The 22632-nt window shown below is 47.1% G+C and overlaps 1 protein-coding gene across 1 annotated transcript in view; it reads left to right on the top strand.

Annotated features, from left to right (window-relative positions):
- Positions 1-2047: 2047 nt before the first annotated feature.
- Positions 2048-22632, top strand: part of SLC16A3 (solute carrier family 16 member 3) — a 115992-nt gene continuing 95407 nt past the window's right edge. The window contains exon 1 of the mRNA XM_068262245.1: positions 2048-2229. The gene's annotated coding sequence lies outside the window, so the exon portion shown is untranslated. The remainder of the gene's footprint in view (positions 2230-22632) is intronic.

Below are 22632 nucleotides of genomic sequence, written 5' to 3'. Positions count from 1 at the left end.
CTTCACCTACAGGAAATTTTATTAATCATGTTGCATTTGTCACTGTTATTACCAATTCAATTCTTTTTTTTTTACCAGTGTCTATATTTGATGTATACCACTGTCTGTATTAATATGTACCCTATGCCTGTATCTCACTTTGTACAGCGCCACGGAATATGTTGACGCTTTATACATCAATAATGATAACTCCCACTGAGAGATAGGTGGCCCTATGCTGACCACCCCTCTCCCTGTTTGACCGCTCCAGTGCAACAAAAATGCTGCTATCAATTAAAATTCATAAACTCTACTTATTTTTTTCCCCTACAGTCCCATAAAAAAGTTTATACCGGTAAACAAAGGACATATTTATAATATCTACATAGCCATAATTATTATTAGTATTATTAACCAATTAACCAAAATATATTATTATTTTAATGTATTTATGCTATTATGTATTTAATTACTATTGTTAATCTCATTATTATCACTTAATTCACTGCAACAATTTATCAACTAAAGGACTGTGATAACTCATGAAATGATTGTGATAATAATTGATATTTAATTAAAGTGGACCTGAACAGGACAGAAGGAAAACATAGAGAAATGCACCCTGTATGTATTTAGAGAGTTTAGCCTTTCTAATCCCTTCTCATCTGTGACAAATAACAAGTGTAATTTGATCTGTCAGCTTGCTGCCACAGCAGAGCAGCTGATTTGAAAAGACAGTATGTTAACCCCATGGGGCAGCACGGTGGCATAGTGGTTAGCGCTCGCAGCGCTGGGTCCCTGGTTCAAATCCCAGCCAGGTCAACATCTGCATGGAGTTTGTACGTTCTCCCCGTGTCTGCGTAGGTTTCCTCCGGGCACTCCGGTTTCCTCCCACATCCCAAAAACATACGGATAGGTTAATTGGCTTCCCCTAAATTGGCCCTAGACTGCAACACATACACTACACAATACATACATAGACATAGGACTACGGTAGGGATTAGATTGTAAGCTCCTCTGAGGGACAGTTAGTGACAAGACGATATACTTTGTACAGTGCTGCGGAAGATGTTGGCGCTATATAAATACATAATAATAATAATAATGTCTGCTTTCATGAATGCAGGAAGTAGACACACTCCAGATGTATTGCAGGATTTGTATCAGCTGTAACAAAGAAATGTTTTTCTTGAAAGGTCATTATGCTGTTGCTTAGAGGAGAAGTTCTGAGTAATTTAAAGTCCGCTTTAAATAATAACAATCAATAAAACCAAAGTAATCAACAAAACAATAATAATTCTAAATACCAAGCGCAAAAAAATAAATTAACTTAATAATAATAATAATAATTATAGTGATAAAATAATAATTACGTGGGAACAACAATACTGTAAGTGCCAACAACAACAATGATCACAGCAATTAAACACCATAGCAACAGCCTAAGCAACAGAACACTACGAATAGTATTCTATATAATAATATCAATCATAATGATAAATAATAAGATTAACAATAAAACATATTAATATGAGATAATAAAATAATCATTAATGATAATAGTGGCAGTAAATCATTAAAAAAACACTATAGTTATTTTAGTGTGATCTTAATCTGCAGTTGCTGTAGAACTACAAGTCCCATCATGCCTTCCATCCCTGCCTGCATCTGTCATCTCTCTCTAGCACCATACAGTATATTCTATCAGCTTTCTAGGGATTGCAGCCTGTTACACCAGCAGCAGCAGCAGCCATGAGAGGTGGGTGTGAGTCAGCCTGACACACCCCCCCTGATGCATTCATCCAACTGCACCTATCTCTCTACGTGCACACATCACCATCATGTATGTCGCCTACCACCACCAGTGTCACCCCGCTGTAGAATAATGGTAAATAAATGAGAGCTGTACAGTCACTCATCACAGAGACATAACCTGAGTATGTGATGATCAGTGATTCCCTCCAGCCCATTTGATAATAAATCCCAGCTGACCCCCAGGGTACCCCACCCCCAGTTATCACAGATGTGACCCTCCCCTGCCAGGGGTAATGCTGCCTGACCCACCAGCCCAGGGATGCTGCTGCGGATCGGTGACCTTCAGCTTCCCCTCTGGGTGACACGAGCCGGTGCTGGCTCCCGTGACGTCACGGGGGACGTGCTGCCGAGTTAAAGCTCCTGGAAGAGGCAGCAGATCAGAATCAGAAAGGAGAGAGAAGAGGCAGCAGCCAGCAGCGCCTGGACCGGCTACAGGTGCCCGGGGAATGGGGGGCTGCACTGATGCTGGGGAGGATTTGGGGGTGCAGAGAGGAGCGTGGGAGGATTGGGCTCCACAGCTGATGGTGGTGGGTGTGTAACAGACCCAGCTGTATAGCCCCTATCAGAGCTTGCCAGGGATTCCCTGCTTACTCTGAGGATTGCTGTGTACTTATCTGGGTGCCTCCACTATCTTCTGTATTAGGTGCCCATACACTGAAGGTGGGCATACGTCTCTCGACTTGGCGGCCAATCGACTTTCTGATTTGATAATCATTACTGAATTGGATGGAAATCGGTGCTTCGATCGGACATGCTGCAAGATGTTGGGCTGTCGTGGTCGAATTGGTGTGCGGTGGTTACGGGGAGCCATATCGGGACGAGCCATAAATTCGACGGAACTCCCCGGCGCTGACCCCCCTATTGTATAACTGTGCCCCCGTGTGTGAATTTATACTTGTATCGCAAACCGCGTGGGGCCCATCCGTCTTCGGCAATCCCTCACTCTGCCGTTAGCGGTATGCAGGCCGCCGTGGGGGAGGGGGGGGGCACAGTTATACACTAAAGGGGCAGCGGCAGACTTGGAAGATTCCCTAGAGAATTTGAGCTAAGATCGATCTGGAAACGGCAGGAGAGATTTGTCTCTTGGTCGAATCTGCCCATCATTGCTAAATGTATGGGCGCTTTAATAGACTTCAGATTTGACCATCAGATTGAGATCCCTCTGGTCTGTCTGATCGAAGACCCCGTTTGAGGTTTGAGGTTAAGGTCTATTAAACATGTATCATGCAGTGCAATACTACGGGACTCTTGACACGCCGCCAATCAATATCTTCCATCCGGTACAATTGACCAATTTGATCGATTTTGGATGAAAACTGATCCGAAGTATGCACTGTTCGAGGCAGTGTATTGCTATTGGACGTTGATCTACCGCTCACCCGAACCAAAGCTGACCAATTGAAATCTTCCGTCCAGGACATCAAACACAAACCAAACCATTTGATCAAAACGGAAGGAAATCGATGGGAAAAATTGAAAAGTGTATGGGCACCTTTATTTTACTGTGTGGAGCTGACCTATACTGCAGAGATGGCTGTCTTGTTTGTAAGATATACCGATGGAGTCAGAGGTTTCATAAACTGAGGAGTCAGAGTTGGAAGATGTTTGTACCCGAGTTAGAGCAATTTTGGGCACCTGGAGTCGGAGTGGGGTGGTTTCATAAACTGTTGGTGTTGGAGTCGGATGATTTTTGTACAGCCGTGCTGGGGGTAACAGATGACTAGCAGATTTAATTAAAGTGATCAGGCTATCGATAAATCGATACGTATATGGTTTATCAGCCTAGCACACATTTACCTCAATGTATTTATCTTACAAGCGCACTTGGTTGTTTTATGGGAGATGCTGCGCGCACTTGTTTAAAATACAGAGTACGGTATGTCTTCACTTTTCTATATTCCGTTGTTTTGAACATTTTACGTAAGCTGGAGCACATCTTTTCTGTGTGTGTTGTGTGTGTACAGTGTGTGTTGTGTGTTTTGTGTGTGTGTGTGTGTGTTGTGTGTGTGTGTGTGTGTTTCGTGTGTTGTGTGTGTTTGTGTTGTGTGTGTTTGTGTTGTGTCTGGTGTGTGTTGTTTGTGTGTACACAGTGTGTGTGTTTTGTGTGTGTGTACAGTGTGTGTTGTGTGTGTACAGTGTGTTGTGTGTGTTTTGTGTGTGTGTGTTTTGTGTGTGTGTGTGTATGTACAGTGTGTGTGTGTGTACAGTGTGTGTACAGTGTGTGTTGTGTGTGTACAGTGTGTGTTGTGTGTGTTTTGTGTGTGTGTACAGTGTGTGTTGTGTGTGTACAGTGTGTTGTGTGTGTGTGTGTATGTACAGTGTGTGTGTGTGTACAGTGTGTGTACAGTGTGTGTGTGTGTTTTGTGTGTGTGTGTGTGTACAGTGTGTGTGTGTACAGTGTGTGTTGTGTGTGTGTGTTTTGGTTCCGCCTTGCAGTTTGTTTTACATAAGCTTATGGTAACAGGACCAATACTTGCAAGTTTGTTCTTCGAAATCTATTATGTGTGTCTATTTTTAATACCAGTGAGTGGATGGAAGCAGCTCTGTGGATTTTTATAGTATCGGAAGCTTTTGCCCAGTTTGCAGTACTATGTTATGACATACAGTATATACAGTGTCAGTATTGCCTTTTAACGTGTGGCTCTGCTTGTGCTTAATAATTGCCATAGCATGTAGCAGGTGTTTGATCTTTCTGATCTTTCTAAAATTGCTTGTGAATTCACATGTAAGTTCTGTGCAACCGTGGCAACAGCAGTGCGTAAGAACAGCCCCCGAAATGCCATCTGCGTGGCGACGACTGTCCAGGATTGATTTTGTGTGCTATTAATTACGCCATTACACAATAAAATGTTATTCGAGTCTGTCTAGTTTAGGATTTTGTCTTCTTTTCTTAGAAAGAAATTCGTAGTGAGGGAAGTGTAGATGCCGCCATCTTAGTTCCATCATAAAAGTGGACCTGAACTCTTGCACAGGACAGAAGGAAATCATAGCGAAATGCACCCTGTATGATTCTAGAGAGCTTAGCCTGTCTAATTCCACCTCATCTGTGACTAAGAACAAGTTGTAATTTGATCTCTCAGCTGTGTCAGCTGGCTGCCACAGCAGAGCAGCTATTTGGTAAACACAGGATGTTAACCCTATGTCTGCTTCCATGAAAGCAGGAAGTAGACACTCTGCAGATATATTGCAGGATTTGTATCAGCTGTAAAAAAGACATTTTTCTTTAAAGGTTATCATGCTGTTGCTTATCTTTTAGAGCAGAGAGTAAGTTCTGAGTTCAGGGCCGCTTTAAAGGATACCCGAAGTGACCTGTGACATGATGAGATAGACCTGTGTATGTACAATCCCAAGTACACAAATAACTATGCTGTGTTCCTTTTTTTTTCTTTCTCTGTCTGAAAGAGTTAAATATCAGGTATGTAAGTGACTGACTCAGTCCTGACTCAGACAGGAAGTGACTACAGTGTGACCCTCACTGATAAGAAATTCCAACTATAAAACACTTTCCTAGCAGAAAATGGCTTCTGAGAGCAGGAAACTGATAAAAAGGGGAATTTCTTATCAGCGAGGGTCACAATGTAGTCACTTCCTGTCTGAGTCAGGACTGAGTCAGCCACTTACATACCTGATATTTAACTCTTTCAGGTGGAGAAAGAAAAAAAAAGGAACACAGCCTAGTTATTTATGTGCTAGGCACTGTACATACACATGTCTATCTCATCATGTCACATGTCACTTCGTAATGTCCATATGGGAGTGGAGGGGGAAAACACTAGACTCCAGGGAACAGTATAGGGGAGGGAAGGGGGGCACTAGACACCAGGGACCTGTATAGGGTATCCTTTAAATATGCCACTGTACAGGCTATCCTGGTATTTGTTTGTCTTCAGTGTCTGAGTCACACAGCTGCAACAATCTTGCCATGACACTTGAGTCACAACACTTGATATGCGTCCTTATTCTGGGCTAGGCTTAGATCAGGGGTGTCTTTCTAAAATACAAAGTGGGACGAAATTGAGCACTGGGACCAAGTTGCGGGGCGAGCTCAATGTCTAGTGGCCCCCTCTCTCCCTCTTAAAGTTCCCTGGTGTCTAATTGCCCCCCTCCATCCCCTATACAGTTCCCTGACATCTAGTGGTACTCCTTCCCTCATCTATACAATTCCCTAATGTTTAGTGGCCCCCTCCTTCCCCTATACAGTTTTCTGGTGTCTAGTGGCCCTCTTCCCTGTCTTACACAGTTCCCTGGTATCTAGTGCTGTCCCCCTCCCCTTATGGCTTCCCTGGTGGTCTAGTTCTTCCCCTCCAATACAGCTTCCCTGGTGGTCTAGAGTGTGCCAAACATAATGCAAAGAGGGGAGACCACTGGAAGGCCAAATCTGATGGCTTGGAGGGACCGATTTGGCTCAAGGGATGGAATTTGACATGTATGGCTTAGATAAACTGAATAGCAGACAGGAAAGAAGGCATAACCCGTAGAGTTGACCATTGAAATGGAGATTTTTGGTGTAATTTTCCTGCAGATTGAAATCAGAGCAATCGGACAGCAGTTGCATTTTGATTGGTGCAGCTTCAATCTGCATTCAAATGGCGACAAAATGTGACGTGGCAGTTTTCAACTGCCTGGAGGATCACTGCCTGGCAACCGCACATGTGGGTTAGTAACGGGATATAAAACTTGATCAGGTTGAGAAAATGGTTACGGATTCCGACTCTTGAGTTATTTCTTGCTTCACTCAGGGCCTGCGCTTCCTTAGAGGCAAGGGAAGCAATTGCCCCAGGGCCACAGAGCCTGTAGGAGCCCCCAGCCCCCCCCCCCCCCCCCCAACCTAACTGTGCTCCCCTGGGACTCTGCAATGGAGCCAAAGGACTGACAGAGGGGCACCCAAACTGGGACAGGTGAGATGCTACACTGCCATAGACATTGCATGGGTCCTGGGAGCACAGTTAAGTTGGGGGGTGATCTGGGGGGAGGGAGGATAGCCGTATCAGGGGCCCTGGGGTGAAATCTGGCTGCAACAAAAAGGGCCCGTAGTGCTGCTTTTTGGTTGGGAGGTGGTATTTGGGGCCCCCATGTTAGTTTTGCCCGCGGAACCCACTGTTACTGCAGTTGTCCCTGGCTTCACTAGGAGTGGAATTCACTTTGGCTAAAGGTGGCTGTATCAATATCATCTGGATATAGCCAGGGACTGCAATTCCACAAGGGCAAACTGAGCAATTGCCTAGGGCCTCACAGCCAGCTTAAGGGGCCCCCAGGTTTTCCCCCTTAAAGGATACCCGAACTGAAATGTGACATAATGAGATAGACATGTGTATGTACAGTGCTTAGCATACAAATAACTATGCTGTGTTCCTTTTTTTCTTTCTCTGCCTGAAAGAGTTAAATATCAGGAATGTAAGTGGCTGACTCAGTGCTGACTCAGACAGGAAGTGACTACAGTGTGACCCTCACTGATAAGAAATTCCCATTATTTTCTAGCTCTCAGAAGCCATTTTCTGCTAGGAAAGTGCTTTATAGTTGGAATTTCTTATCAGTGAGGGTCACACTGTAGTCACTTCCTGTCTGAGTCAGGACTGAGTCAGCCACTTGCATACCTTATATTTAACTCTTTCAGGCAGAGAAAGTAAAAAAGGAACACAGCATAGTTATTTGTGTGCTAGGCACTGTACATACACATGTCTATCTCATTATGTCACATTTCAGTTCGGGTATCCTTTAAAGAGAAACCGTGACCAAGGATTGAAATTCATCCCAATCAGTAGCTGATACCCCCTTTCTCATGAGAAACCTTTTCCTTTTCACAAACGGATCATCAGGGGGCTCTGTATGGCTGATATTGTGTTAAAACCCCTCCCACAGTGTGATGTCATGACAATGGTGCTGACATCACACTGTGGGAAATAACAGCTGTTTCCAACTGCCAATAAAGCAAGCAGCATCTCCTTCCAGTGACATCATCTGCCAGCAGTAAAAATGTCACCATGTGATAAATGTCAGAATGTAAATCAGGGAGAGGAAAGCTTTTACAATGGGCAAACACAGAGTAAATCATTTATACATAATTATTGTAAAAATTAAGCACTTTTGTTCATTACGCTATTTTCACTGGAGTTCCTCTTTAAGATAAAGTGGCGGACTTCGTGTTCGTAAGGGTATACATACCTGAGAAGAGGGAAGCCTCTGCGTCCTATAGAGGCTTCTCATGCCATCCTCCTTTGCCTCGTTGCCACTTGTGGACCCTCCAAAGATTTCTCATGAGGACTTAAAGAGACACTGAAGGGGAAAAAAAATAATTATGATATAATGAATTGGTTGTGTAGTATGGATAATTACTAGAACATTAGTAGCAAAGAAAATATTCTCATATTTTTTTCAGTTATATAGTGTTTTTTTATAACATTGCACCATTCTCTAATACAGTATTTGCAGTTTACACACTACTCAGCATTCTAAATGATTTAACAGTGCAGGCCAGTGAATTATTGACCTGTCCTGTGCAGAAGAAAAAGAAAATACAGTAAGGGCGCGATTCCACTTGAGCAGCGCGCATCTGCGAGACGTGCGCCGGCTCTTCTGGGTCTGCGGGGAAAGCAGACGAATCCCATCAGCCGTGCCATGCACGGCTATGGGATCCGCAGCCTCCCGCGCCGATTCGGATGGAAAAGCCGGCCGAATCGCTAGCGGTAGCGATTCGGCCGGCGTTATCATTGCACCCTATGGCAGAGTTCCCCCGCACTATTCGCCTGCGGGGAAACTCTGCGGATTCGCGACGATTTCCACACAAGTGGAAACGCGCCCTACCTGACAGTTGAGATAACAAGCTTTCAGAAGACAGAGCTCTCTGTGACTTTTAAAGTGGTGGAGCTCAGTGGCTCCTTTTCATAGATAACTGGAGTTTCTTAACTCTTCCTGTACTGGAAACTATATTAGACTTATGTCTCTGCTCCTAATGTTTTATTTCTTAGCATTCAAATCATTATATAATAAAAAAAAATTTGCTTCATTGTCTCTGTAAGGCTCCTTCACATTAGCAAACGCGCGCACAAACCGATTTCCTACACGAGTTAATGACCTGCGGCGTGACGTCGGGAAGTTGCATGATCAGTGGCGATAGTTCTAATTCACCCGACGTTAAACATTGCGGCTGGACATTACGAAGCTCCCAGATGTGTTAAAAGTTAACGCTCTGCAACGCTTTGCCTAATTTCAAAATTAACATGCAAGTCAAATAGACTTTCATGTTACCTTTCTAAACGCAGTCTAGGAACGATCCGTCAAAACGCATGGATCAGCTCCTAGTGTGAAACAGCCCTTATCGGAAATCTGTGTGGCGTTCCTCTCCAAGCATGAGCTGCATCCGCGGAACGTGGCCGCGCCTAAGTGGTAATCCAGAGTCACTGATGCACAAGCGGATCCGTGCTACTGAGCATGTGTGGTCATGCTTCCGCCGGGGCAGCACAGCCACGCTCGTGCCAGAAAAGGAGCACAGCAACGATGTTAGGGAGGGTAAAAGGGAACGGCGGCAGGAGCGAGAAGGCTAGCAATCATGTCAAACTGAAATTTGGCCCCTAAGTGGTTTCTCCACTTTGCATTATGTTTGGCCCACTCTAGACCACCAGGGAAGCTATATTGAAAAACCCTAGATCACCATGAAAGCCATATGGGGGAGGGGGGGGGGATGAAACACTAGACTCCAGGGAACAGTATAGGGGAGGGAAGGGGGCACTAGACACCAGTGAACTGTATAGGGGAGGGAAGGGGGGGGGGGAGCACTAGACACCAGGGAACTGTATAGGGGAGGGAAGGGGGGGGGGCACTAGACACCAGGGAACTGTATAGGGGAGGGAAGGGGGGCACTAGACACCAGGGAACTGTATAGGGGAGGGAAGGGGGCCACTAGACACCAGGGAACTGTATAGGGGAGGGAAGGGGGGCACTAGACACCAGGGAACTGTATAGGGGAGGGAAGGGGGGCACTAGACACCAGGGAACTGTATAAACACCAGATAACTAACTATATAGGGGAGGGAAGGAGAACCGCTAGACACCAACGAACTGTACAAGGGAGGGAGGGGGCCCTAAGACACCAGGGAATTTTATTAGGGACGGGTGCACTACACATTGAGGTTGACTGGCGACTTGGTCCCAGTTTTCCATTTTGGCCCACTTTGTGTTTGAGTTTGACACCCCTGCTCTATAGTATCGATAGGCTTCCATCTTCTTAGTAAATATTTCCTTTTTTCCCCCGAGCTTCGGCTCATGGTCACTTTAATAATGATAATAATTTGCCCCGATTCCCTGCAGACTGCTTGCAGTAGAGCGTTCTTGCTTGTCATTTGTTTCTACATGGGAAGCGGGAAGAAGAACCAATAGAAGAGGAACAACATCCACGTAATGCTGCTATCAGGAGGGGGGGGGGGGGGGGGGGACGACTAGCAGCTTTATACTGTTGAGGGGGGGGTGGGGGAGGCTTATGTTAAATTCTGTGCAGTGCCCCATTTTATCTAGAAGGGCCGTAACTACAAATCATAGCGCCCCCAGCAAAACCTTGACGGGGTCCCCCAATGTTCACACCCTCTCCCTTGCCTACACCTGGTGACCCTCATAGCCTGGGGGCCCATCTCACAAGAGACTTACAACAAGTGTGGACATCATAATCTTCGCACCCATAACAAGTGTAGCCACACCCACTGAGAGTGTGCAGCATGCCTTGCTATTTAATGCTATTACCGCTCATTTGGGTTTTTTGTTTATATTTTAGGTACCAGCCTAGAGTGTATTTAAGCCGGGAATAATACGCTACTCCTAAAGAAGTGAATTATACAACTGTCTTATTCACGAAACGGATTGAGACATTGAGTATACTGTATCTCGGCTATTGTGGATTTATTGCTATTAAAGTACATACGGACACTCTGATTCCCCACTTTAGTGGCGCAGAACGCTCCTAGGGAAGGGAGCGCAACTTGTGAGAGGGCTGCGCATGCGCAACTAGGCCAGGCTTTCGGGCTGAATTATTGTTATTGCATGCACTTTTTATTACTGTGATGGCTATATCAGCTTTCATCTGTTCCTGGCATTTTCAGACTTATAAAATTCTTCCTCTGTACCACGATGGTCGGAGCCATGCTTATGCGCTTTGAGTCCCATGGGAGAAAAGCGCTTTACAAATGTTATTTGTTGTTGTTGTTGTTGTTCTAGCCATATATGTCTTTTTTTAAATATGTTTTATGTGTTCATAATACAATACATGTTTTTAGTTTTATTTTATATAAGTTTATTTAATAATATTATTAACCAGGACCTGTCGGGTCCATCTGTACATGGGGAATTTGAATCAGAAGTGTAGCCACAAAAACACCTGACCAAAAGGATGGATCCCTCCATCAGAGGGAGTGAAGTAGTAGTTGGGGCATCCTTACAGCTCTGGCCCCCATTCGGTTGCAGGGGCTAAAAAAGGCTGTGTGTTATCCCAAGGGATTCAACAAACTTCCTAGGGAGACAGGAAAAAGCACAGAGACACCAGGAGCCCCTTATGGTGTAGAATGTCAAGTGCTGATCACGTAGTTGTTAAGAACAAGCGACACCCATGCTAACCTAGAAATAGAAAACACATATATAAGTAGATAAATACTAGTTCTACTTACATAATGTAAAGATCGGTGTCAGCACACAGAGAGAATCTGATTATTGGTGATCTGCAGTATCACCAAGAATACAGATTATACCTGATTATTGATGATCTGCAGAATCACTGATAATCTAAGTATAACTAACCTCTGGACACCTTTATAATGTAAGTGTTTGGTGCAACAGTAATGACTTTGAGTAAGACCACCCGAGGAGCAGGTGGTCTCTGGCAGTATGGGCGATACCGCCTTTTGGGAAGTACAAAAACCGTCCAACAGCCTGAGGCCTCCAAAGGGGTGGAGTCCCAGGCTGAAGGTAGGAAGAACCTGTGAGTGAGTGACACCTGAAAGGTGGATGTCACTAGCAGGTCTGGAGACTATCTCTAAAGGGAGAGAGATAGCTCTCTAGGTCGGGCAAGCCAGGTCGGCAACACACAGACAGACAAGGTACATAGACAGAAGGCTGATTCGGTATCCAAAGGCAGGCAGGGTTTGGCAACAGATAATAAGATATGCGTAGGTACTGAATCAGAAAGCAGAGGGACAATCAGGAATGCAATAGGTCATAACAGATATCAACAATAGAGATGGGCCGAACGGTTCGCCGGCGAACGGTTCCAGGCGAACATCGGGTGGTTCGCTTTCGCCGGCGAAGGCGAACTTTCCCGGAAGTTCGATTCGCCCCATAATGCTCTATGAGGGTCAACTTTGACCCTCTGCATCACAGTCAGCAGGCGCATTGTAGCCAATCCGGCTATACTAAGCCCTGGAGCTCCACCCCCCCTTATATAAGGCAGGCTCCGGCGGCCATTAGCCTCACCCATGTGCCTGCTAGAGACAGAATAGGGACAGCTGCTGCAGACTTGTTCTCCTAGGGACAGATTAGTCAGGCTCTTGCCTTCTTAGCTTGCTTAGATGAATCTTATTGCTATAATAGCGCCCCAGAAAAGCTCTTTTCAGAGCTCATCCTGCTCGTGTGATCAATTTTTTTTTCTGTGTTTGAAACTGACACTTGTGTTTTTTAGACAGCATTGCTAATTCATACTGTGTGTCCCACTGCCAGCAGCAGCAGCACATTCAGTGACTACTACCTGTGTTTGTGACAGAGGCGTATCTAGGCAATATAGCGCCCATGGCAAACACTGAGATTGCGCCCCCCCCCCCCCCCCCAAATAGTCACATGCCTCCAAATAATTAATCAAGTAGTCACTGCCTCCAAATTAATTGCTCACCACTACCCCAACCCCCGACTCTCTGTTCCTAGCTGTCAGACCTTAGATTTCCGCCACCATCTTGTGCCTCCTGGCAGGGGCGTAGCTGGAAATCATAGGGCCCTATAGCAAAGTTTTGCTTCCCCTCCCCCTCCCCCCATGCGCGCACACACTAATTTTAATAGCCAGAAAGTGCTGCTGAAAGTGTCTGTGTTATATAAATACATACTAATATGGTAGGACATCAGACTATGATTATGGTAGGATTAGATTGTGAGCTACAGTCCGCTGGCCCGTTCTACGCATATGTACTGCTGCCATAGCTCATTTGCCTGAAAGTAGGTAGATGGTGAACTGTTTGCTAGTGAACACTTTGGGTTATCACTACTTGTAAGGTAAATAAAGACCAGGGGACCTTGAACCAGACACTATTCAAATATTTGGCACAGGTCACTTTTAACACACAGATTTTTCCTTTTTATTAAAAACAGTGATAATCCAGTGTCCTCCAGACACTGCACTTTTACAAAAGTATGTGTCTCCCAGACTCCCACCTCCCCCTCAGGTTTACTAAGTATGCTTTCTCTAAGTCTGTGTACTCCGACCCCCTCTCTTCCCCAGATGACCCCTGCGGTCAGCACTGTGTACATTCACTGATAAGCTGCCCCAGCTACTGCTTTTCTTTCTCTGCTGGGACACTGGACACTGACCTGTCTTCAGAAGCTGCCAAATGACAGGCTTAGTGAGCTTCCATGCACACTGGGTGAAGAAGGGAGGAAGGGGAGCGGGGCGACCTGCATGCACGCTGGAGAGTGTGACTCCAGCTAAGCTGCCCTTATTACTGCAGGTGATCTGCACAGTGGGCAGGGGGGGGGCACGTGGGTCTCTAGGAGGCCCTCTGCAGACCCCCAAATCGCAGTACTAGGGCCCCCCTATGGCTGTGTTGCTATGGTGATCCCTCTCGATTCCTCCAGTCTCCCCCGCCCCTGCCTGCCGGCTCTCTGTCTTTGCTGTTAGAGTTTAGATTAGCGGCAAGAGGAGAGACAGAGAGGGTGCACACTTCCCACCCCATGCGCTTCAAATGCAGGAAGTGGCTGATGACGTCACTTCCACATTTGACACATGGGTGGATGGTGTGTGTACTCTCTCTCTCTCCTCTTGCCGCTAATCTAAACTCAGGGACAGAGAGCCGGGGGGCGGGGGAGACCGGAGGAATCGAGCGCCGGGAGGTACAAGATGCGGAGGTGGCGGACAACATGGGGGCAGGCATGGCGCCCATGGTGCACTGGCGCCCATAGCACTAGCCATGCCTGCACCCCTCTAGATCCGCCACTGGTGTGTGAGACACTTGTGTTGCTTAGACAGCATTGCTAATTCATAATGTGTGTGTCCCACTGCCAGCAGCCCACCAGCATTCAGCAGCACATTCAGTGACACCTGTGTGTGTGACAGGGAGCTGTACATTGTACTACCTACCCAGTACTGCATTTACCTACTACTAGTACCTGTTGTGTTTAGTTAACCCACCTCATCACTGCATACACCTACGTTTGTGTTGAGTGAACCCACCTCGCTGCACATAACTACCTTTTGTGTTGAGTGAACTTGCATCACTGCATATAACTACCTTTTAAGTTGAGTGAACTCACCTCACTGCATATCTACCTTTTCGGTAGAGTGAACTCACCTCACTGCATATAACTACCTTTGTGTTGAGTGAACTCAGCTGACTGCATCTAACTACCTGTTGTGTTCAGTGAACTCACCTCACTGCATATAGCTACCTTTTGCATTCAGTGAACTCACCTCACTGCATATCTACCTTTTCTGTTGAGTGAACTCACCTCACTGCATATAACTACGTTTGTGTTGAGTGAACTCAGCTGACTGAATCTAACTACCTGTTGTGTTCAGTGAACTCACCTCACTGCATATATAACTACCTTTGGGTTGAGTGAACTCACCTCACTGCACATAGCTACCTGTTAAGTTCAGTGAACTCACCTCACTGCATATAGAACTACCTTTGGGTTGAGTGAACTCAGCTGACTGCATCTAACTACCTGTTGTGTTCAGTGAACTCACCTCACTGCATATAGCTACCTTTTGCATTCAGTGAACTCACCTCACTGCATATCTACCTTTTCTGTTGAGTGAACTCACCTCACTGCATATAACTACGTTTGTGTTGAGTGAACTCAGCTGACTGAATCTAACTACCTGTTGTGTTCAGTGAACTCACCTCACTGCATATATAACTACATTTGGGTTGAGTGAACTCACCTCACTGCACATAGCTACCTATTAAGTTCAGTGAACTCACCTCACTGCATATAGAACTACCTTTGGGTTGAGTGAACTCACCTCACTGCACATAGCTACCTTTTGTGTTCACTGCATATATAACTACCTTTGGGTTGAGTGAACTCACTTCACTGCATATAGAACTACCTTTGGGTTGAGTGAACTCACCTCACTGCATATCTACCTTTTCTGTTGAGTGAACTCACCTCACTGCATATAACTACCTTTGTGTTGAGTGAACTCAGCTGACTGCATCTAACTACCTGTTGTGTTCAGTGAACACACCTCACTGCATATATAACTACCTTTGTATTGAGTGAACTCACCTCACTGCATATCTACCTTTTCTGTTGAGTGAACTCACCTCACTGCATATAACTACGTTTGTGTTGAGTGAACTCAGCTGACTGCATCTAACTACCTGTTGTGTTCAGTGAACTCACCTCGCTGCATATATAACTACCTTTGCTTTGAGTGAACTCACCTCACTGCACATAGCTACCTTTGTGTTCAGTGAACTCGCCTCGCTGCATACATAACTACCTTTGGGTTGAGTGAACTCACCTCACTGCATATATAACTACCTTTGGGTTGAGTGAACTCACCTCACTGCATATATAACTACCTTTGGGTTGAGTAAACTCACCTCACTGCATATATAGCTATCTTTGGGTTGAGTGAACTCACCTCACTGCATATCTACCTTTTCTGTTGAGTGAACTCACCTCACTGCATATACCTAGCTTCCCCCCGAGATGGACAAAATGGACAAACCAGGTAGAGGAAGTGGTAGAGGAAGACCCAGAGGAAGGCCACCTGGCACTGGCAGGTCTGTGCGAGGTGGTGTTGCTGTGATTTCGTGCGGACCTGGACCAAAGTACAGTGCTCAGAAGAAGGCACGTGCCATCACTTCCCAAAATTGTGAGGACGTGCTTGAGTATTTAACATAGAAGACCTCATCTCCCGCAGCCAGTGCTGCCAGCGCTAGTACAAGCACCACATCCGCTGCATTTGACACTTCGCAGGAGTTATTTGGTGGTGGTGGTGGTGAAATCACTGATTCACAGCCACTACTGCAACAACAAGAAGAAGGCGCAGGTACACCACCTCATACGTCTGAGTTAGATGGCAATAGTATGGACGTAATGGGTGAGGAGGGGCATGATGAACCACCTGAAGTTGGTGCAGTTGTGGAGTTGTCTGAGGAAAGCGAAGCTGGGCAGGAGGATTATGATGACGATTATACGGATGCCACGTATGTTCCCAATAGAGGAGATGACCAGGGGGACAGTTCAGAGGGGAAGCCAGAGAGGAGTAGGAGGAGACGACTCCATGATAGAAGCAGAGGGAGCTCGTCCTCAGAAACAGCTGGGGGCAGTGTCCGGTGCCATGTATCGCCAGCTATGGCCAGCTAGCCAACATGCCCTTCAACGTCAGCTGCTGATGCCACCGTAGCGCCATCACCCCAGGGGGGCTCAGCGGTTTGGAAATTTTTTAACGTGTGTGTCTCAGATCAGAGCAAAGCCATCTGTTGTCTCTGCCAGCAAAAATTGAGCCGTGGAAAGGCCAACTCTCACGTAGGGACAAGTGCCTTACGAAGGCACCTGGAGAGAAGGCACAAAGAGCTATGGGAAGAACACCTGAGGAAAAGCAGCACCCCTCAAAAGACAAGCCACCCTCCTTCTCCTCTTCCTCCTTCAGGTGCATTGTCTTCATCCGCTTTCTCCCTTGAACCTTCACAGCGACCCTCCTTCACACCGCCTCTGCCCTTGAGCGGTTCCTGCTCCTCTGCCCACAGCAGTAGCCAGGTGTCCGTGAAGGAAGTCTTTGAGCGGAAGAAGCCAATTTCGGCCAGTCACCCTCTTGCTCGGCGTCTGACAGCTGGTGTGGCGGAACTATTAGCTCGCCAGCTATTACCATACAAGCTGGTGGAGTCAGAGGCTTTCCGTAAATTTGTGGCCATTGGGACACCGCAGTGGAAGATACCAGGCCGCACTTATTTTTCACGAAAGGCCATACCCAAACTGTACCGTGCAGTTCAGAGGCAAGTGGTGTCATCTATTGCGAAGAGCGTTGGGTCAAGGGTCCACTTGACCACGGATGCCTGGTCTGCAAAGCACGGGCAGGGCCGCTACATTACGTACACAGCCCATTGGGTCAACCTGGTGACCGATGGCAGCAAGCAGGGAGTACGTGGCTGTTCAGCGGACCGACTTGTCACACCTCCACGGCTTGCAGGCAGGCCTCCTGCCACCTCCTCTCCTTCTCCTCCAGCTACATCCTCTTCGCTGTCAACCTCCTCCTCCTCAGCTGAGTGTCAGTTGAACTCTAGCGGTGCTGCCATCTCCTCTTCCTCTCCAGCTACACAGCCCCATCTCCCCAGAGCCTACGCTGCATGCCAGGTACGACGGTGTCACGCAATTTTAGACATGTCTTGCCTCAAAGCGGAGAGTCACACTGGAGCAGCTCTCCTGGCTGCTCTTAACAAACAGGTGGAGCAATGGCTGACCCCGGACCAGCTGGAGATCGGCAACGTGGTGTGTGACAACGGCAGCAATCTCCTTTCCGCTTTGAATTTGGGAAAGCTGACACATGTACCCTGCATGGCACATGTGCTGAATTTGGTCGTGCAAAGATTTGTCTCAAAGTACCCAGGCTTAGAGGACGTTCTGAAGCAGACCAGGAAGTTGTGTGTGCATTTCAGGCGGTCTTATACGGCCATGGCACGCTTTGCGGACATTCAGCGGAAAAACAACTTGCCGGTGAGACGCTTGATATGCGATAGCCCGACTCGCCGAAATTCCACCCTGCTCATGTTCTCTCGCCTGCTAGACCGGGAGAAAGCCGTCACCCAGTACCTGTACAACTACAGTAGAAGGACACAATCTGGGAAGATGGGGATGTTGTGGCCCAACAGCTGGACACTGATGCGAAATGCATGCAGGACCATGCGGCCGTTTGAGGAGGTGACCAACCTGGTGAGTCGCGCTGAAGGCACCATCAGCGACTTGATCCCCTACGCTTACTTCCTGGAGCGTGCCGTGCGTAGAGTGGTGGATGAAGCTGTGGAGGAGCGGGAACAGGAACAGCTACGGCAGGAGGAGTCGTGGGACCAATTTTCAGCCGAACCACAGGTTTCCTCAACACCTGCGGCACCACAGAGGGGGGAGGAGGAGGAAGAAGAGGAGTCGTGTGGGGGAAGGAGAGGAGTCAGACTCGGATGATTATGAGGAAGGTGTTTCTGTGGAGGAGGAAGAGGAGGCAGCGGCAGAAGAACAACCGCAGCAGCCGTCACAGGGGGCTTCTGCTGCTCCACGTTCCCGTGGTATTGTTCGTGGCTGGGGGGAGGAAGAGGAGTTCCGTGACATCACTGTGGAAGAGCAAGAGGAGATGGAGAGTACGTCTGGATCCGACTTTGTGCAGATGGCCTCTTTCATGTTGTCCAGCCGGTGGAGGGACCCCCGTATCAAAAAACTCAAGGCGAATGACCTGTACTGGATGGCCACGCTACTAGACCCTCAGTACAGGCACAAAGTGGCAGACCTGTTAGCAACTCAACACAAGGCGGAAAGGATGCAGCACTTGCAGAACAAGCTGTCAATGATGCTTTACAATGCATTTAAGGGTGATGTGACAGTACAACGCAATAAAGGTACCACTGGCAGTATTTCTCCTCCTCCTCAACCAGTCCACGCAGGCAAGGGCAGGACGCTCCAGCGATCTCGGGGTGATGTCGGACATGCGGACATTCTTTAGTCCAACGCCTCGCAGTAGCCCTTCGGGATCCACCCTCCACCAACGCCTGGACCGGCAGGTAGCCGACTACCTGGCCTTAAGTGTGGATGTACACACTGCGACTGCGAGCAGCGACGATGAACCCTTGTTCTACTGTTTGCGCATGCTTGACCTGTGGCCAGAGCTGTCCCAATTTGCCATACAACTTCTCTCTTGCCCTACCGCAAGCGTCCTGTCAGAAAGGACCTTTAGTGCAGTTGGAGGCATTGTCACTGAGAAGAGAAGTCGCCTAAGTCATGACAGTGTTCAGTACCTGACCTTTATCAAAATGAACGAGGCATGGATCCCTGAGGGCTATTGCACGACCGAAGACTAAGTCAGTCCCCACACACAGCATCTCTGCCTGCAGGCCGCTTGACTGCCTTCTCCGCTGCCACCACCAGGGTCCAGGACTCTAGGCGGATTCCAGAATTTTTAAAGGCCGCTGCTAGCAACGGCCGCTATACTAATTTTTCTGGGCCGTGCACATGCCTGCCTAATTTTTCTGGCTGAACTGCAGGCGGCTGCAACAAAAAAACAAAAGGCATGTACATGTGCCCATCCCCCTTCGTGATCATTACCTTGCCGCGGTGAAGGGGCTTGCGTATCACAATGAAGCAATGACCGCCGGCTATATGAGTGTCTCGGGTGGGGGTGGCACACCAAAGATAATAAGGTCGTTGTTTCATTGTGGTCAGACCAAATTTGATCAGCTGGACAGTCACTGTTCTGTCATTCAGCTACATCAGCCGGGCGACCATATGGGCTGAAAAGCCACCATCACCTGCACTCTCGTCATGGTGCGCACCAGTCCAGCACGGCCGTCACTACACAAACCGCTGTTTGCAGTCACTGCATACCTTTCACTGCACATTATACCTGGCAGTCAGTGCATAACTTGCACTTGAATGGATACAGTTTTAAACAATTGAAAAATACAACCATCTACATTTTCAAACAATTTAAAAATACAACCATCTACATTTTCAAACAATTTAAAAATACAACCATATACATTTTAAAACAATTTAAAAATACAACCATCTACAGTTTCAAACAATTGAAAAAAAAGGCAAAAAAACTTGCCCTCCGTAAAACATTCTTGGCAAATGCTTTCGACTTGGTTTGTCTTCCGCTGGGTCAAGGGTCCATCTGATCACAGATGCCTGGTCTGCAAAGCACGGTCAGGGCAGCTACAGCATGGGTCTCAGCAGGCTCCCACTTCGGGCCGGAATCCAACCTTCATTCCCCGCCCATTACCTGTGGTGACAATGTCAGACTTGCCCGCCTCCATATGATTCTCGTGAAAGGAATGTGGTGTCATCTTTGCCCACCATAACTGGTTCTCGTTAAAGGATTTAAAGTACATTCATTTCAAATACAGCAAGCCCTCGATAGTCCTCCTGTATTGTTATTTTTGGTCACTACCTCTGGGCGGGCATGCCTGCCTGCTGCCCTCCTTGCCTGGATGTGTGGTGGGAGCCGTTTGTTAGGCTACAACTCCGGACCGGAATCACACCAGGAAGGGTTCCCCCGCCATTAGCCATGGTAAGTGGTCACGATGGCAGACTTGACCTCCATAACAGATTCTCGCCGGAGACCAACCTGGTGAATCGCAGTGAAGGCACCATCAGACTTGCCCTCCATAACGGATTCCCGTTAAAGGATTTAAAGTTGATTAATTACAATTAGGGCCTCAAAAGGTCCTCCTGAGTCCTGTATTGTTATTTTTGGTCACTACCTCGGGGCGGGCGTGCATGCCTGCCTGCTGCCCTCCTTGCCTGGATGTGTGGTGGTAGCCGTTTCTCAGGCTCCAACTCCGGAAGGCAATACAACCATCTACATTTTAAAACAATTGAAAAATACAACCATCTACATTTTAAAACAATTTAAAAATACAACCATCTATATTTTCAAACAATTTAAAAATACAACCATCTACATTTTCAAACAATTTAAAAATTCAACCATCTACAGTTTCAAACAATTGAAAAAAAAGGCAAAAAACTTGCCCTCCGTAAAACATTCTTGGCAAATGCTTTCGACTTGGTTTGTCTTCCGCTGGGTCAAGGGTCCATCTGATCACAGATGCCTGGTCTGCAAAGCACGGTCAGGGCAGCTACAGCATGGGTCTCAGCAGGCTCCCACTTCGGGCCGGAATCCAACCTTCATTCCCCGCCCTTTACCTGTAGTGACAATGTCAGACTTGCCCGCCTCCATATGATTCTCGTGAAAGGAATGTGGTGTCATCTTTGCCCACCATAACTGGTTCTCGTTAAAGGATTTAAAGTACATTCATTTCAAATACAGCAAGCCCTCGATAGTCCTCCTGTATTGTTATTTTTGGTCACTACCTCTGGGCGGGCATGCCTGCCTGCTGCCCTCCTTGCCTGGATGTGTGGTGGGAGCCGTTTGTTAGGCTACAACTCCGGACCGGAATCACACCAGGAAGGGTTCCCCCGCCATTAGCCATGGTCAGTGGTCACGATGGCAGACTTAACCTCCATAACAGATTCTCGCCGGAGACCAACCTGGTGAATCGCAGTGAAGGCACCATCAGACTTGCCCTCCATAACGGATTCCCGTTAAAGCATTTAAAGTTGATTAATTACAATTAGGGCCTCAAAAGGTCCTCCTGAGTCCTGTATTGTTATTTTTGGTCTCTACCTCGGGGCGGGCGTGCATGCCTGCCTGCTGCCCTCCTTGCCTGGATGTGTGGTGGTAGCCGTTTCTCAGGCTCCAACTCCGGAAGGCAATACAGCCATCTACATTTTAAAACAATTGAAAAATACAACCATCTACATTTTCAAACAATTTAAAAATACAACCATCTACATTTTCAAACAATTTAAAAATACAACCATCTACAGTTTCAAACAATTGAAAAAAAAGGCAAAAAACCTGCCCTCCGTAAAACATTCTTGGCAAATGCTTTCGACTTGGTTTGTCTTCCGCTGGATCAAGGGTCCATCTGATCACAGATGCCTGGTCTGCAAAGCACGGTCAGGGCAGCTACAGCATGGGTCTCAGCAGGCTCCCACTTCGGGCCGGAATCCAACCTTCATTCCCCGCCCATTACCTGTGGTGACAATGTCAGACTTGCCCGCCTCCATATGATTCTCGTGAAAGGAATGTGGTGTCATCTTTGCCCACCATAACTGGTTCTCGTTAAAGGATTTAAAGTACATTCATTTCAAATACAGCAAGCCCTCGATAGTCCTCCTGTATTGTTATTTTTGGTCACTACCTCGGGGCGGGCGTGCATGCCTGCCTGCTGCCCTCCTTGCCTGTGTAGTGGTAGCCGTTGCTCAGGCTCCACACCGGATTCCATCCCTCATTCCCCGGCCATTACCCAGAGTCACAAATGGCAGACTTGCCCGCCTCCATATGATTCTCGTGAAAGGAATGTGGTGTCATCTTTGCCCGCCATAAGTGGTTCTCGTTAAAAGATTTAAAGTACATTCATTTCAAATACAGCAAGCCCTCGATAGTCCTCCTGTATTGTTATTTTTGGTCACTACCTCGAGGTGGGCATGCATGCCTGACTGCTGCCCTCCTTGGATGTGTAGTGGTAGCCGTTGCTCAGGCTCCACACCGGATTCCATCCTTCATTCCCCGGCCATTACCCGGGGTCACAATTCCAGACTTGCCCGCCTCCATAGGATTCTCATTGTAGCGGTACTGAACAAGTACCGCTACAAGTAGAAAATGTAATTTAAAAACAAAACGTAAGCTTTTTAACAATGCCATGGAAAGTTGAGAAGGCAGTCACACATTACCTGACATCACTGAGTGAGGAAGAGCAATCTCGCCATGTTGCGCAGTAGTCCAGCATGGCCGTCACTACACAAACAGCTGGTAACTTGCGGTGCGTTACACAGTTAGTTTGGTGCGTCAGTGTGAAGCAGTACTCTAATTAC

The sequence above is a fragment of the Hyperolius riggenbachi genome, chromosome 12, assembly GCF_040937935.1.
Source record: "Hyperolius riggenbachi isolate aHypRig1 chromosome 12, aHypRig1.pri, whole genome shotgun sequence".
NCBI classification, from domain to species: Eukaryota; Metazoa; Chordata; class Amphibia; order Anura; family Hyperoliidae; genus Hyperolius; species Hyperolius riggenbachi.
The sequence above is the reverse complement of the archived record's forward strand: the minus strand, read 5'-3'. Positions and strand labels throughout refer to the sequence as shown.